General features: G+C 31.9%; 1 long non-coding RNA gene across 1 annotated transcript in view; it reads left to right on the forward strand.

Annotated features, from left to right (window-relative positions):
- The first annotated feature begins 275 nt into the window (after positions 1–275).
- The window catches only part of LOC140700036 (uncharacterized), an 89,587-nt gene continuing 72,712 nt past the window's right edge, over positions 276–17,150 (forward strand). Inside the window, exon 1 of the long non-coding RNA XR_012078257.1 lies at positions 276–360. This is a non-coding gene — a long non-coding RNA (uncharacterized lncRNA). The remainder of the gene's footprint in view (positions 361–17,150) is intronic.

The raw sequence follows: 17,150 nt of genomic DNA on the forward strand, positions 1-17,150 counted from the left end.
GCACAGTAGGTGAGTAGGAACAAAGATGACCACACATTTTTGGTTACTACCCTCAAGGAAAGAGAATTTAAATCTCTCCATCATGAAGTGACTTGTCTTGCCTCTTGTGTTGATGGTGGATGGCTCTTTAACTGTTTTAGTCAATAGAATATGAAGAAAGTATCACTTTCCTTGAGTGTCAGTTATGAATCTACCCCTTATTAGAACCTGACCACCTGCTATTCTTTCTTGGAATGTTTGCTATGAGATGTTCTCTCTCAAAACCAAGCCACCAAGGTGTGAGAAGCACAAGCCATCTGTATAAATGATTCAGGTGAAGCCACCGGCTAAGTCCAGGCCCCAAGCATCAACACCAGTCCTGTGAGTGAGTTGTCTTAGAAGGGAATTTTCAAGCTGTCTTGACATTCCAAGTGAATTTTATTATTTTTAAAAAATCCAGTTTTTCTGGGAATTCATTAAGTGTGGCTGACCCAGAACTAAAAATCATCTGTAAGAAATTGGTGTAAATCTTAGTTACAGGGTTTTCTCTTCCCTTCTACTTTATCCATCCACTTTTTTTCCCCTAAAACATAGGTATTCAGTGATACAAATTACTTAATTTTATTTTCTGATGTCCTTTGCTTCTTTTTTTGTCCTTATCATTCAATTTTAAATTTTTTATAACTTCTGAGGAGAAATAATAAACCCCTTAATATTTAATTTTAGAATTCATAACATATAAAAATAGTATAAAACCATGTACTAAATTTTAACAGCAGTTACATTTTGTACTGTCACAGTTTCCATAGCAGCAAATGGATAATTGTTGTGGTCAGTGATTCATTGCACAATGATTCTGATTAAGTTTTTATAATAATTACTTTTGTCTTTTAATGGAGAATAAATATTAATTACTACTTTGTGATTCATATCACAGTAAAAGTAGTTGTAGATTTAAATCAAAATTTCAGCTATATTCTGCTGAGACTTTAAACACAGTAGATGACAAGAAATGCCTTATAAATATCTAACTCAAATGGAAGACTAATAAACAGGATTTTAAAGAGTTTTTAAATGTTTCCCTGTCAATGTATCAGTTGAGAAAGCAGGTTTTTATTTAGCATGCTATTAGATGACTTAGTGTTCTTGATTTGTAAATGTGTTCTTCCATTGCAAGTCAAAGCTGCAGAATAATACACTGACTAAACTAGGATAATATACTTGACTTCCATCTGAGAGAAAAACATTATAAAATGTTGATTTTGGTTACAATGACACTAATATCTGCTTAAAATTTATTATAATAGCTATGTAAATCACTCATATATAGAATCAGCTAGATTACATAAGTAAACCAATTTCAAAATAATTACGATATTTATTATGCAAATAGATGAAAAACCTTAGCAGAAGCTCCTTTGTACAGTGTACCACCTATACAGCAATGCAAAGTAGGCTTGGGAGAGGTATGTGATAAAAAAAACCAGATCCTCAGAGCCAAGTAAAGAAATAGAATGTATTTATCCTACACAATGACTTACTAATAAACAGCAAGAGGAGAGGATATTTGATTTGAGTTTAATTAAGGCAAACATTTCTTCCTAAGAGAATCATAACTGTAAGGAATTCACTAGATGGAGAAAACAGGGCAGGGTTTCCATGTGAAAAAAAAGATTCTGATGGCCTAATGAAATATGGAGAAAATAATATAATAAAAACTTACAGACTCAGACCCATAAGGTGATGATTCTTAGTTATCACACACAAAGATGACCTAGTAATAATTATTTGGTTACATTTTTTTTTAAACTCTGCTTAAAATCAGAGTTGATCCTGAAGTTAAAACAATGGCTGCATTTGCAAGTAGGAATCACCAGAGTTTTAGGTTGAAGAAATGTGCAGAATCAGAGTCAAATAATAATAATGAGATAGATACAGTCCATCAACTAGGTATAATATATATTTTTGTTTCATACCAAGCACATATAATCAGTTTATTAAACAGTTTGATTTGGAGTGCTATATGTATGAATTGGGTAACTATTTCTCAATCACTAGTTTAAAACATCTATCAAAGATCCTTTCTCTGCTTTTCACATCATCTTGCACAGCAGATTCCATGATTTCAAGCCACTGTCAAGCATTTAAAAAAAAATTAAAACTTTAATCCCATTTTTAATTAAAAGCTCTCCCTCCTTTACTACTATCAGTGCTGTTCTTGTCAAGCAATTTTGAGGAGAAATGAAATGTGGATATCTCTCCGTCCTTCATTGGACTTTCTGATCTCCAGTGTGTTGGGAGCCAAAGGAGGGAAGAAGGAAACAAGTATCCCTTAGTAAACAAATATACTCCCTGAGGAAGTCTCTGAGTATCTAGGCAAGGTTGGCCGGCCTCTGTCAGGTACCTGTTGTGTAGAAAATGCCCAATGACCAGATGACTTTGAATACACAAGTATAAATTTCTCAGAGAACTGTGGAGGGGATATCCTTGCTCAACAGTTTTAAGAAGTGTTATCTGTTTAGATTCAATGTATTTTTGCCCTTCCTTTCCTTTCTTAGCTCCAATTGCAGAAGTACATTGCACAGTTTTGCCTGGGAAGTTTTCTCTCTCTCCTTTTTTTTTTTTTTTTTTTTTTGATGAGCAACATCTAAGACAGCTCAAACGCCACTGAATTCCATGGCATTCCTAGAAATATACTCATCCTTGTCAAACAAAATCAAATGGTGAGAATGCATTTTTCTCCACTTCTGAAACATTTACTTTCCCTAATCTTTCTCCTCAGCTCTCTCTGCACTCAAACAGGCATTAATCTCAATTTAGCTGATCCTCTACATGTACAGCCTTCAAATCTCAGTGTCTGACATCACATTCTCCTTTGTTCAGGCACCCCAGTCTCTATAAATATTTTCTTTGAGCCTCTTCACTTCGCTTGTGTATTTTCCTCACATTTTTTTCTACTTTTCCTTTTTTCTGCTTTTTATTTGGGTGTAAGTAAACGAAGGAGTTGAACTGGTGGTTGGGGATCTGCTAACCAATTGTTTTCAATTCCCTTTAGAAAATGTGGCCCTTAGCAGCAGTTAAATTTTAGCTTGGAGTCATAGTAGCCAGTATTAGGGCATCTAGAAGAGTCTCATATTACAACTTATTTTATATTTTAATTACTTATTCAGAAATGCCTAGTTTCCAGCACATTGAAAACATGCCTTTAGTCTATTTATTGATTGGCTAGTGTAGTTCAAAAGTAATAGAATAATTTCTTCTTTCACAAAGCCTATATTTCAGAGGTAGAAAGCAACAACCCACAGCAAACAAAAAATATAAATTGGTTTTTAAGTGGATTACATGTTGTGAAGATAATAAAACTGATGTGATAGATAAAGGGGTGACTGTGATAGAAGCAGAACCCTAGACAGGGTCATCTGGAAAGGTTTTGAAGGAAATATCTAAGTTGAGATCCCAAAGATAAGGGGGGAAATGGTCATACAAATACATGAAGACAAAACTTAAGTGCAAATGTCCATAGGAGAAGTAATGATGAAATATTTCAGGAAAGAGAAGAAGGACCAGATGGACCTTGAGGCTTGAGTTCATGGTGTATAGTATGAGGAACAGAATGGCTTGACAAGTGATCAGATGTGGGAAATGGTTTAGGACCTAGTTGTACTTGATTAGGAGTTTAAATTTTATTCTAAGTGTAAGGCAAAGTCACTGAAAGGTTTTGAGCATGGAATGGCATGATTTATGTTTTGAATGGAGGAATATATTTTAACAGATGAAGATAAAAGTAAGGAGGATTTTGGAGGAGAGAGATGATGACAACAGGAACTAAGGGAGTAAAATAGAGAAAGAAGGAAAGTGGATTAGAAGTATATTCCCTAATGTAGTACAGGAAGAATACATATGTTTTTCAGTGAGTCTGGATAATAGATTATGGGAAAGAGAGGTATCAACCATTGATACAATATTTTTACCTTGGACCTCTGGGTGCAGAGTGATGCCATTTATATAGATAGGGATGAGCAGTCAAAGAAAATTTTGTGGAGATAAAGAGAAATAAAATGATTTCATTACGGACACATTACATTTGAAGTGTCTACGGAATATTCAGGTTTAGATACAGGACCTAAACAATTGCTTAACTGAAACAGACACTACCAAATGCCATACACCAATAAGAAGATGAAATTAGGATTTAAAATGAATTACTAATGGCCAGTAGTAGATCAGCATTGGGGTGTCACTAGGAACTGCTGACACTGAGTGCTCACAAGTTCTTACAGACTGTTCTTCCAAAAACTTCACTAGAAACTTAAGGGAATGTTAGGGGGAAGTTCTGAGAAGCCACCTCCCTGGCCTGAATGGGAAAGAACAGCAGCACTACTACAGAAACTCCACCCAGATACATCTTATGTATCTCTCATATGGAACAAAAGCCTCAGTCCACTGTATCAGACACAGTTCTCCAGAGAAACAGAAACAACCTCATATATATGCATATAGGAAGGGACTTATTATGAGGAATTTACTCATGCAGTTATGGAGGCTGAACTATGGAAAATAGTATGGAGATTCCTTAAAAGACCAAAAAAATGATCTAGCATTCCCACTCCTCAGCACATATACAGAAAAGATGAAAACTCTAATTTGAAAATACATGTGCACCCCAGTGTTCATGACAGCATTATTTATGAGTCAGGACATAGAAATAACCAAAATAACCAAAATATCCATCAACAGATGAGTGGATAAAGAAGTTGTTTTATATATATATATAACAGACTATTACTCAGCCATAAAAAATGAAGTAATGTAATTTGCAGTAACATGACTGGACCTAGAGGTTATCGCACTAGGTGAAATAAGTCATATAGAGAAAGATAAACATTGCAAACATCATATGATATCACTTACATGTGGAATATAAGAAAAACAATACAAATTAACTTATTTACAAAACAGAAATAGACTCACAGACATAGAAGAAAAACTTACGATTACCAAAGGGGAAAAGAGAATTTGGGATTAGCAGATATAAACTACTATGTATAAAACAGATAAGCAGCAAGGACTTAGTGTATAGCACAGGGAACTATATTCATTATCATGTAATAACCTATAATGGAAAAGAATTTGAAAAAGAATATAAATACGTGTCTATGTGTGTGTGTATATACATATATATGTGTATATATATATATGAATCACTTTGCTGTACACCTGAAACATTGCAAATTAACTATACATCAATTAAAAAAAAAAATCGTGGAGGCTGAGAGTTCCCAAAGTCCGAAGTTGGCAAGCTAGAGAGCCAGGAGGGCTGATGATATTTTCCAGACTAAGCTGAAGGCCTGAGAATCAGGACAGCTGATGGTGTACATTGCAGTCTAGAAGCCAGGAGGCTGGAGACCAAGAAAGTCAAATGTTTTAACTTGAGTCCAAAAGCAGGAAGAGATTGATGTCCTAGTTCAAATACTCAGGAAAGAGGAGTTCACTCTTATTTACAAGAGGGTCAGACTTTTTGTTCAATTTAGACCTTCTATTGATTGGGAAAGGGCCACAGACATTAAGAACAACCTGCTTTACTCATTCTATAAATTCAATAGTTAATCTCATTCAAAAAAATACCTCGTAGACACAAACAGAACAATGTTTGACCAAATATCTGGGCTCCCCGTGGCCTGATCATGTTGACACATAATAAATATCACAGGGAAGAACAACAACATTCTTGGCTTCCAGCCTGAGGGTATCAGTGTAAACCCTCTGCAGTTAGGCAAAGGAGACAAGGAAAAACAACAACAGCAAAATAGCTCTATCACTGGTGAAGGAATAGAAGTACATGCTAAAATAATCTTTACATTTAGAGGAAGTGTGAAACATCTGTGAAGGCCACACCTCCAAGACACAGGTCACAGTGCCTGCCTAATACTGAGAAAACACCCCCCCCCACACACACACACCACCATTACCATAACACTAACAATAACTGAGTAAAAACAGAAGAATACAATTGTGACTGTTGCAAGGGACAGATTCTCCTGAGAGAGCAGTAGAAAAAGAAGATCCAGGCCAAGAGAAAAGACAAAAATAAAGTATCAGTATGCCTTTTCTTCACCTCTCCTATGTGACCTAGGTTAATTGGGGTTTCATAAGGCAATACTTGAGATTTACAGTAACTTCAGCACTTCTGTCAAGCTAGCATTTTTTTTCTATTCACTATTTTTTTCAATGTAATATATTGAATGTAACATTTTTCAATGTATTTTAGCAAATAAATCATACTGGAACAAGCATAAAATATAAAATCTACTCATCTATTCTGTCTTTGTAAAATATATTCAATTAAAGAATTTTTCATTCCACTTTGCTTTCTAGGACACTAAAAGTATACACACCTGCCAGATACCCTATGATTTAAGTTTAGTTTATGTTATGGGTGTTACTTGTCATTTCTTCTTGCCTACTTCTGAACTGTATTTTTACATTGAGAAATGCTGCCCTTTGGAAAAACTGAATAAATGGATTTAAAAAGTCAGTGCAACCCACAAAAAACAATAAAAATGCTGTGTCTTTCCCAATTACTTCAGGATTATATAAGATTTTGTAGGATTTATGTGTTACATTTAACTTCCTCATTCTTCAAAATAGCCTACCTTTGAAACTTCAACTAGCATTGAGAAATATGATGAGAGATTAATAAGTAGATTTAATATAATCAAGAAGTGAACTTCTTTATTTAGCTCTGTAATTTCCTGGGTGCATGTACTACTTAATCTTTAAAAAAATGCACCAGTATAACACATATATCAATTGACACGGAGACAACTGTTGGTGTAATAGAACTTTTGAAATCATTTTACACAACACATTAATAGTTTAACTGATTCATTAGCAGTGATGTGTCCAATTTTTAACAATATTTACTTGAAATTTAGTAAAGGTAAATGTTTCCTAACCTCACAATATTTTACATGTTTATTTAATATATATTTTTCAGTATGAAGGCTCAAATATACCACATATACATCTTTCCTTGACTTTCCACATCCTTTTTGGTGAAAATCATATTCAATTTGGAATTATGGAAGAGATGTGACCTATATAAAAGAAATCACTAGAAAAATCTAAGTCTTTGGTGGTCGTTCCTCCAAGTTTGATTAATTATGGAGCTGCTCCTTGAGACACAAAGAGGGAAATCAGGCAAATGCAATATAGTTTACTTCAACCTTTGATTTTATAACATGAGTTTACCATAAGGACAAATGAAGCTGAGCAATTATATGGTTGACAATTGTAACTCTGTACTCTCTATGGAGGTAACTATAAATCACAAATTATGGTGCAAATGCTGTTTTCCTTCCTTCTGAAATTCAAAATTAGCTTCCAGTTTAGAGCTCTCAGGCACATTATAACTTTATTTTAAATTATATTAGGTTTTATAAATCAAATAATCAAAAATATTTCAGTTAATGCCACTTTTAAAAATATAACATTAGTAAAAATCATTTAATTAGTAGACAAAGCCTTTTTCAGTACAAGGTCTTTGGAACTTTGGTTGTATCTAATTTAACTTAGATAAAAACTGGTTATTCCTAGTTTAACTTAGATAAAAACATGTAATTATTGTTTTTTCATGACACACCATTTGATTTTCAGTAAAGGTTCAGACCAGCACTGTCTAGTAGAAGTTTCTGCCATTACAGTGGATGCTGAACATTTAAAAGGTGGCTACTACTATTCAAATACTGAATTTTAATTTTATTTATTTTAATTAATTTATACTTAAATGTAAATAGCACATGACATTGGTAGATACTATTTTGGATACACATGTTCCACAGTTTAAATTGCATAGCCAGTGTGCTACTGAGTCTGGGACATGGTATATAGTGTGTTGTTTCCATTATATAACTTAGCTCTGTCAATCTTGATAAACCCCTTGGATAACATAACATCTACTGAAGATTGATTACAAATATAAACTGACAACAGATATTTCATCTAATTATGAGAAGAAAATGAAATGAATAATCAGAAATGTATTCTATTGTTCTACTCACCTTTGATCTATATGCTGAATAAAGACATAAGAACAGGAAAAATCAATTTTGTACTTAAAACTCTTCAGAAATACAAGCTATGCTTAGACATATAAATAATTTAAAAATAGTATTTATTTTCTGTATACGTTAACCTATACTACTTTAAATACTCAGTCCATTAAAAAATGCATCCTAAATTTTGCACTTCTTGACCTGGGAATAAAATGTTGAGTTTAAATATTTTGGGTTTTATTTATGTTTCAATGATATTAAACGACTTATATTTTATGAGGTAGTATTTTTTAAATGCATTAATAAATGAAAAATAATCAATTCACTTACATAAAAATTATTATATTTCAAGCCATTTCCATTAAGCTAAACATATGACAAAGACAAAAGCCTGCCAGACGGGTCATACCTGGTGAGCTGAAATACAGAGATAAGACTGTGTGTTATAAAAATATGCCATCAACTCTCTAAAAAGAACTTTCACAAATGATTCCATAACGTTCTTTTTTTAAATCACCCATAAATAGGTCCTACCTAGATTAAACTGATAACTAAAAATAGAGAACAATTACCAACTTGGTCTATTAAAATACAAACTTCTTTCTTACTGAAATATTGCCTATGCAAATATCCATTATGGTAAATATTACTTACTTTGTTTCCCAATTACTATCTGAGCTGGGGCTGTGTTCATAAAATATAGTTTCTTAATTTCCCCAATTTGTTACTATTATGTTTTTTTTTTATATTCTAGTCAAATCACTGTTAGTATTATACTATTGCCATCTTATATGTAAACAACATGGACTCTGAAACCATCTAACAATTTTCTCTAATTTTTCATATCATACATTATAAAAAAGAAAATATAAATAATATCTTTCTTTAAATCTAATTAAAGAATTTGGAGATAACATTTTTCTCTCTGTTGAGTAGAAGTAGAGCAGCTCTCTGAACATTTAACGCAAACTGCTACATATCACTATATATTTCTTGAAGAGTTCACATGAAGAAAGATCAATAGACCTTCAGTATACTAGTTAGCTGTTTCCTCTGCCTCAGAGAAGCAAAGTGCTGACAAAACACTACATGACAATGACTATGCCTCAGACTAGTCTCAGTTGAGAGACAGAAGAGACAATTTTTTTACCTTACTCTTTACAGAGTACAGAAACTCACACATGTAGAAAGTATATTGAGCCTTCATAAAAAAAAAAAAAAAGAAGGCAATAAGTCACGGTTGACAAACACATGGCATTCGAAAACCATTTAAATGAAATATAAATCTATGAAAATAATAAATAAAACTAAAAAGTGGTCTTCAGTTTGACTATGCAATCCTAGAGAACTTCTTAAATCTTTTATTTATAGTCACTATTTTTATTTTTAGCAAATCGGATGTTTCCAAGCTCTTATCTCCATACTCATAATACTCTTCAGACTGAAAACAAGCAATGAAAATTCAGCTTTAAGGATGTGGATAAAAATATAACTGAAATAATAAGAAGCAGATAGCTTTTACATGTCATATGGCAGGACTCACTACTAAGCAAATGGCAGTAAAAGTTGAATGAAGTTACTGAGTCATGATTTCCACTTTTAAGGGGCAAAAAAAGAAAATGAATTAGACACAGAAGCAAGTTTTCTAATTACTTTTAAAATTATAAAATTAATATATAAATAAAAACTGATTAAATTCAACTTATAAAAATTATACAAAAAGAGTTGATATTAAAGAAATAGCAAACGTTTTAAAGTACTTATTATGCATTAGATAAGATTTAGCACAGTAACTAACACACTAATGTATCATTAGCAAATACATCAATGTGTTAGTTTCTATTACTATCCTTACTTTACAGTAATTTGCCAAACATAACAAAGTAAGTGGAAGAGTCTGAATTCAAATATAATCAGTGAGGCTGTAGACCCTCACCCTTAGCCCCCTGTATTACTTGACTTCATGATCCCCTCCAAATTCTTGTTTACTGCCCCCAAACCCTTTTTCCTCCTCTAAAGAAATAGTTCAGTAGGTTTATTCCAATCTAAATGTATTTGTGCCATATATACACTTACTCATTTATTCAGCAAATACTTTTTGACTTAATAATATGAGAGATCTTACACTAGTCATTGGATTTACAGTACTGAACTAAGCTGTCATTTTATCTACCCTTAGGAAGGTTGTAATTTAGCCAGCCAATAGACAAATGAACAGTCACATAAACATAAGGATTAAAAGAAAAGAGTTATTGTTTCTATGCTAAAAGTGAGTTGAGAAACTTTGGAAACATTGAATAAAAGTAATTTGATAAAATGAATGTAGGAGAATATTAGAAGATGAAAAAAGGAGAAGAAATTAAAACTACAGTAGGATTTTTGCCTTAAGATTTTTTTACATCTTTAATATCTAACTGTAGTCTAAGAAAGCTGAAACTACAAATCAATGATGAAACACCATGGTTTTAAGTGATGGAAGAAAGATGATATGGGATTCTGCTCAGCACCCCTGTATTGAAAGAAATGCCTTGGCATTTATCGAGAGAGTGCAAATAAATATAGATTTATTTGGTTTAAGTTAAAATTAAATATTTAATTATTTTTTCCTTAAGAATCTACTACTAAGTATATGAGATAAAGATAACATATATACTTTTATTTACTAGTCATTTCTGAAGTAGATATGATGGTTAGTGTATATAGTAGGTATATATTTTTAAATCAAGTTAGATAATGTGATAGTTCTACTTTATTAAATGTATTAGAATTTTTGTAGCTTGCCATGTGGTAAGTTTTCACAAATATTTTATAGATGTTTAGACAGAAATTTTATTCCCTCAAATACAAAAAATCTAACACTAATGTATTTCTCACTTTTCTGTAGTAAATAATCTTTCACTTTCATTTTCTTTGAAGATTCTTATGATTTATTCTTTTTCCCTCAACATTATGAAATTACATTAGAATACGTCCAGGTGTAGCCATTAAAAAAATCATTCCTTTTTGCTTCTCTTGGTCCTATTAACCTTTACATATTTTTATTCTGGGGAAATACTTTTAAAATCAATTCTCTAAAAATATACATGTTGAACCTACAATGTCCTAAATATTATTATAGCACTTTGGATATATCAATGAAAAACAGAGACAAAAATATCTATTTTCATGCAGGGTCTATTCTACATTTATTTTTAATTTGATTATTTTATTCTCTTCATTTTGCCCTTCTGGCAAAAACTAAATTATTTCAAAAAGCTGCCAGACAGTAGTGAGTACAAACTTAACAATGAGAAATACATTGTGAATCACACTCTCTAAAAACATATATATATATGTATATATATTTTCCAACCTTGTCTGTGTGAACAAAGTCTCGGCATAGTTACTGACAAAGCAAATAGATATGTCTTAACATATAACATGCAGCATGTGGTAAAATTAACATACAATATTTTTATCCTTATATAATTTATCCACACTTTATGGAAATGTCACTTTACCCTGTTGGTTCAGGGCTAGTTAACCTGACATTGATCCACTCACTTATAGGAGACTGTTCCTCCAGTCTAACCAATCAGATTAAGCATAGACTTGTAAAAATTGGTTCTGGAAAGTAGAAAACAAAATGAAACAGAGATCATTGTGATGATCTTTGACTAGTTCAAAAGTCTTCAAATGCCTGTAACCTAATTTGTATTTAATTTCATTTAGAGACTTAAATAATTCATTTAGTCTAAAGTAGACTTTGTTATGGTCAATAATTGTCAAACTGTCACATCATCATGGTACAATTAAAATAAATATTAACATAAAGTAAGTAAAAAAGTAATATCAGGTTAACATTCTGATTCATCAAACTAGAGTAGACTTTTCTGTGGCAAATATATTTCAAGCACTAGGTCACTGAAAGGGATTTCTGAGCAATGTTCGTATCTGTATCACTCAAGATTAAAAAACACAGCATAGCTGATGCTCAGTAAGTAGTTATGAGCTGACCAAGTGACTAATTAGACTCCTATTCTTGAAGAAAATTGCATCTTAAATATATTCTTTTAAATTTGTATTTTATTGAGAAAGTAATAATAATTATTACTTTTAAAAGAAAAGTTAACCTATGTTTTAATTAAACATGCATTTTTTTAATCTGTGTGAGAATTATTAAAACTTTCAGTAGAGCTTATCTATCTATAACTGTTCTATTTTTAAAATAAAATTAAATAATGAATAAACAGTAATTTAAACATTGGCATATTTATTTTTAACCTATTTTCTTACTTATTTTATTTTGGTGAAAGACCAACAGAATGCTTTGCTTTAATGTGTATGTGTGTGTGTGTGTATTTTTCAAAAATCTGTGATAAGAATGTAGAACAACAGGAAATTTCATTCATTGTTAAGTGGGCATGCAAAATGGTATAGCCACTTTGGAAAACAGTTTGGCAGCTTCTTACAAAACTAAACATACTCCTACCCTATGACCCAGCAATTTCACTTCTGGTTATTTACCCAGAAGAGCTGAAGTTTACTTTCACAAAATAACATGAACACAAATATTTATAGCAGCTTTCGTCACAACTGTGAAAATCTGAAAGCAAGCAAGATGTCTTTCAACTGGTAAATGCATAAATAAATTGTGATATAGCCATTAATATAAATATCAGTTACTCTAAAAAGAAACGAGCTATCAAGCCATGCTAATATATAAAGGAATCATAACTGCCTATTGCTAAGTGAAAGAAGCCTATCTGAAAAGGCTATACACTGTATTATTACAATTGTATGATGTTCTGGAAAAGAAACTCCGGAAATAGTAAAAAGATCAAAGGTTGGCTGTGAAACTATTCTGTATGATACTATAATGGTGGATATATGGCATTAAGCTTTTGTCAAAATCCACAGAATGTACAAAACAAAGAATGAATCTTAATGTAAACTATGGACTTTAGATGATAATGATGTGTCACCATTGGTTCATCCAATATAACAAGTGTATCATACTAGTCAGGGATGTTGCTAATGAGGGAGGCTATTCACGTGTGGGGCAGTAAGTATATGGAAAATCTCTGTATTTTCCCCTCAACTTTGCTGTTAACCTAAAACTATTCCAGAAAGCAAAGTCTATTGATTTTCAAAACAGTCTGCAGTCAGAAATAGATATATTTATACGAGATCGGGGGCATTCAGGGTGGTATGACTGTAGACAGAAAAAGATGTATTTAAAAGCAAAAAGGAACTGCTAGAAATTCATTATGATTTTATTTTTAAGCCTTTAAAATGTACTCATTTTCCCTCCAAAACGATTAAATTTATTAAGGTGTGTCTGAGGTGGCTATTTATTTTTTTAATTTATCTTCTCTGTGTTTTCTTTGTGTCAAATATTTAAAGAAACCAACAAAAAAGGACATTAATTTTGTAATTCAGCAAACCTTGATTTGTATACTAGCATCATTACTTAGTAGGTGTAATAATTAGTCATAAGTATAATCTTTTCAAACTACAATTAGCATTAAGTAAATAGTAAATAAAAATAAAATTGTGGTTATTTTGTTGTTTTTCATAGAGCATGTTTCTTTCTCTTAGGAAAAAAACTTGAAAAAGAACTGAAAACAAACCTTATTTTTTGGAAAAAAATGGAAGGAAATCATATTGTTATGATTTTTAACCTAAAATTAATTTTGGGGAAACTTAGATATCCTCTTAGTACACGGGTAAGCAGCTTGCTGTTGAGAAAGAATTCTCTGTGCATCTCTTGAATTTCTGCATGTCTTCAGAATAAGGGGCATTGACAACTTTAGTTCCAGTCTTTTCAAGGATGATTGCATAGCAAATAGCCTTGGAAGACAGAGATAGTGTCTTATATTAGGACAAAGGGGAGATTTGTTTCCTGACCAGGATAATGAAGATAATGTCTTCCTAGAGATCAAAGTTTAGGGAGGAGTACTAGAAGCCTTTCTATAAATTCCACAGCCATGGCACAAACCCACAGTGTGTACAGCGTCTACCTGAAACATTCCACATAACCCTGAATAGTTTTGGGAGTGAAGGACAACCAATGCAATCATAAAACACAAGCTATCTCTAGTTTGTCTCTGACTTAGGGATCTTATGTCTTCTCCCAGCATCATAAAAGTGTGGCAGGTTAGCAGTTAGTTAACAATTAGGGTAAAATCTCAGATGTTTTACAGTTCCTGACTATGGTAGGTAGAATTATAAGATGGTCTCCAAGAATCTCACTTCCTGGTATTATCATTCTGTATAAGACTCTCTCCTCAAATTTGAAGAAACCTGTGCATATGAGGATATATCAATTACATAATTAAGCTCGGAAGAAGACCCCAAGGGTCAGATGAGGCCTTAGACCTGGACAACCTCTTGGTTGTAGAATTTTAAGTACAGGGCCCAGCTGAGCATGCTCAGGCTATTGATCTATGGAAGCTGAAATAAATAAGTTTTTTCAAGCTACTGGCTTTGATAATTTGTTATGCAACAATGCGAAACACAAATACTAACACCTTTTTGCTTGTTTATATGCTTCTACCATTAAAGGATTTATTGATTTTCATGGTTGTTAAATAATTTTTATGCTCCTTTCAAATAATTGGTTTCATGAACATTCCTGGGTGATATATTCCATTTTCCATCATTACTATCTTAACCCTACAACTTAAAACCTCAGACTATCTGAAAAATAAGTCACTATCTTTTGGTAAGTGTTCATATTAGTAATTATATGGAAAAGCCATTCAAAATATCAAATAACACATTTATACTAAGATTTCTGGGTGCTTAAATTATGCAAAATTCATTTATTTCATCTGAAACCTCTTCTTCTTATCTTCTTTACCGAATATAGCTCTTGGAATATTTTCGCTTCAAACCTCTTAACAGAAACTTTTCTAGATTGTACAATGTATACAGAATTCTGGAATTCCAGGATTCCTTTCCCAACCTCAATTTAATCTTTTTTTTAATTTCATTTTTTTGTTGAGTTATAGTTAGTTTACAATGTTGTGTCAATTTCTGTTGTACAGCACAATGCTTCAGTCACCATGAATATACATATATTCATTTTCATATTCTTTTTCACCATAAGCTACTACAAGATATTGAATATGTTCCCCTGTGTTATACAGTATAAACTTGTTTATCTATTTTATATATACCAGTCAGTATCTACAAATCTCAAACTCCTAGTTTATCTCTTCCCATCTCCTTCCCCCCGGCAACCACAAGTCTGTATTCTATGTCTGTGAGTTTCTGTTTTACAAATAAGTTCATTTGTCTTTTTTTTTTTAATTTCACATACGAGTGATATCATATGGCATTTTTCTTTCTCTTTCTGGCTTACTTCTCTTAGAATGACATTCTCCAGGACCATCTATGTTGCTGCAAATGACATTATTTTATCATTTTTTGTAGCTAAGTAGTATTCCATTATATAAATATACGACAACTTCTTTATCCAGTCACCTGTTGATGGCCATTTAGGTTGTTTCCATGTCTCTGGCTATTGTAAATAGTGCTCCTATGAACACTGGGGTGCAGGTGTCTTTTTGAATTAAGGTTCCCTCTAGATATATGCCCAGGAGTGGGATTGATGGGTCATATGGTAAGTCTATTTTTAGTCTTTTGAGGAGTCTTCATACTGTTTTCCATCAATTCAATCTTTAGGTTTCCCCTTAGCTTGTCAGAATGTACCTGTAGTGCACTACCTGTAGGTCCATCCATTCTCCTGGCATGATTCCAAAATCGTGGTAGAAGTATCTCCCTTTTGTATAGCAACACAGATTAATTTTTTGTTAAAAATTTCTATATTGTAAGTGCTTTTTAGCATTTATTTCTTATTCCAAGTTTCAATAGAAATTCACTTGCTTCTTTGGACACCCAAATATTCAATGTTCCCCTAAAGAATAGCCTTTTTTTGATCTTCATACAATGACAGTATGTGAAATACTGTACCATGCACATCTAGAGAAATTACATTGATAGCTATTCCAACAGTTTAAAAAAATGCAGTTGTTCAAACTGTTTTATTTTTATAGACACAAAAACTGTTTCAAAGTATTTATAATCATCAGATATTTGTTTTTATTTTATAACTGAAGTAGTATTGTAGACTTGAATGAAAGAGGAGTTAATAGTATAATTTGAAACTTTCAGGAAAATAACAAATAATACAAAATTGCAATCTTTTGCTTGATTACTAGGTTAAAATTTCATTCTTAATTTCATCATACAGTATGTTAACTATGGTCTTTTGGTTAAATAAATTTAACTTCCTAAGAGATCAAATTACTGCTACTTGTATGAAGTATCCGAATACCACATATTATTATTTTTAATTTCATATCAACTAAATTTGACTAATGGTTTACTTTGATTTATTTTCAAAATATACAAGCTGAAAAACTTTATTTTATTAAAAATCATGTTTAAACAGATCAAAGTAGACCTTCTATCTTAATGGTGTTTTGGTATATATGTATTGCAAAGGTGAAAACATAATTTTATGGATTTCATATTTTTTACCATAATCTTCAGAAAATTTTAAATTAGAACAATATGAAAAAATTCCTAGAAATCACTCCATGTCAAATTTTGCCTATTTTTTTTCTGACTAGAGTTCCTTCTCTAGTTTCTTACATAATATATTGCTGCTTCAAAACTCATTTAAATGTTGACAACAGTAACCTTAGCCATTTCTTAATTTTTCACAATAAATATGACATCTGAGCCCTACTTCTTCTAGGAAATATATTCTGTTTTAAAGGAGTATTTACCATCTGCATAACCTATCAATTCATTTTGTATACTAAAATACTAAAGCATTCTTAATGGCTTTAAATAGTCACACAATCAGAAACAAGAGACACAGGCTGAATTTCCATGTGAGTAGTAAAACTACGAATATTTGTAAAACTGTTCTTCTTAAGACCAAACTATGAAGCATAAGACCATTCTATTAATGAAGCAAGATCAATCACAAGATGAGATGTAAATGGCATTTTACTCTAAGAACTTTTTAAAAATATGATATTAGAAAATGCTACTTCTGGGATTTAGACGACATCTTGCTACATACATAAGTGGACTGGATTTTGTGTCTCCCCAAAATTC

This window comes from Vicugna pacos, chromosome 2 (genome assembly GCF_048564905.1).
Source record: "Vicugna pacos chromosome 2, VicPac4, whole genome shotgun sequence".
In the NCBI taxonomy this organism is placed as follows: Eukaryota; Metazoa; Chordata; class Mammalia; order Artiodactyla; family Camelidae; genus Vicugna; species Vicugna pacos.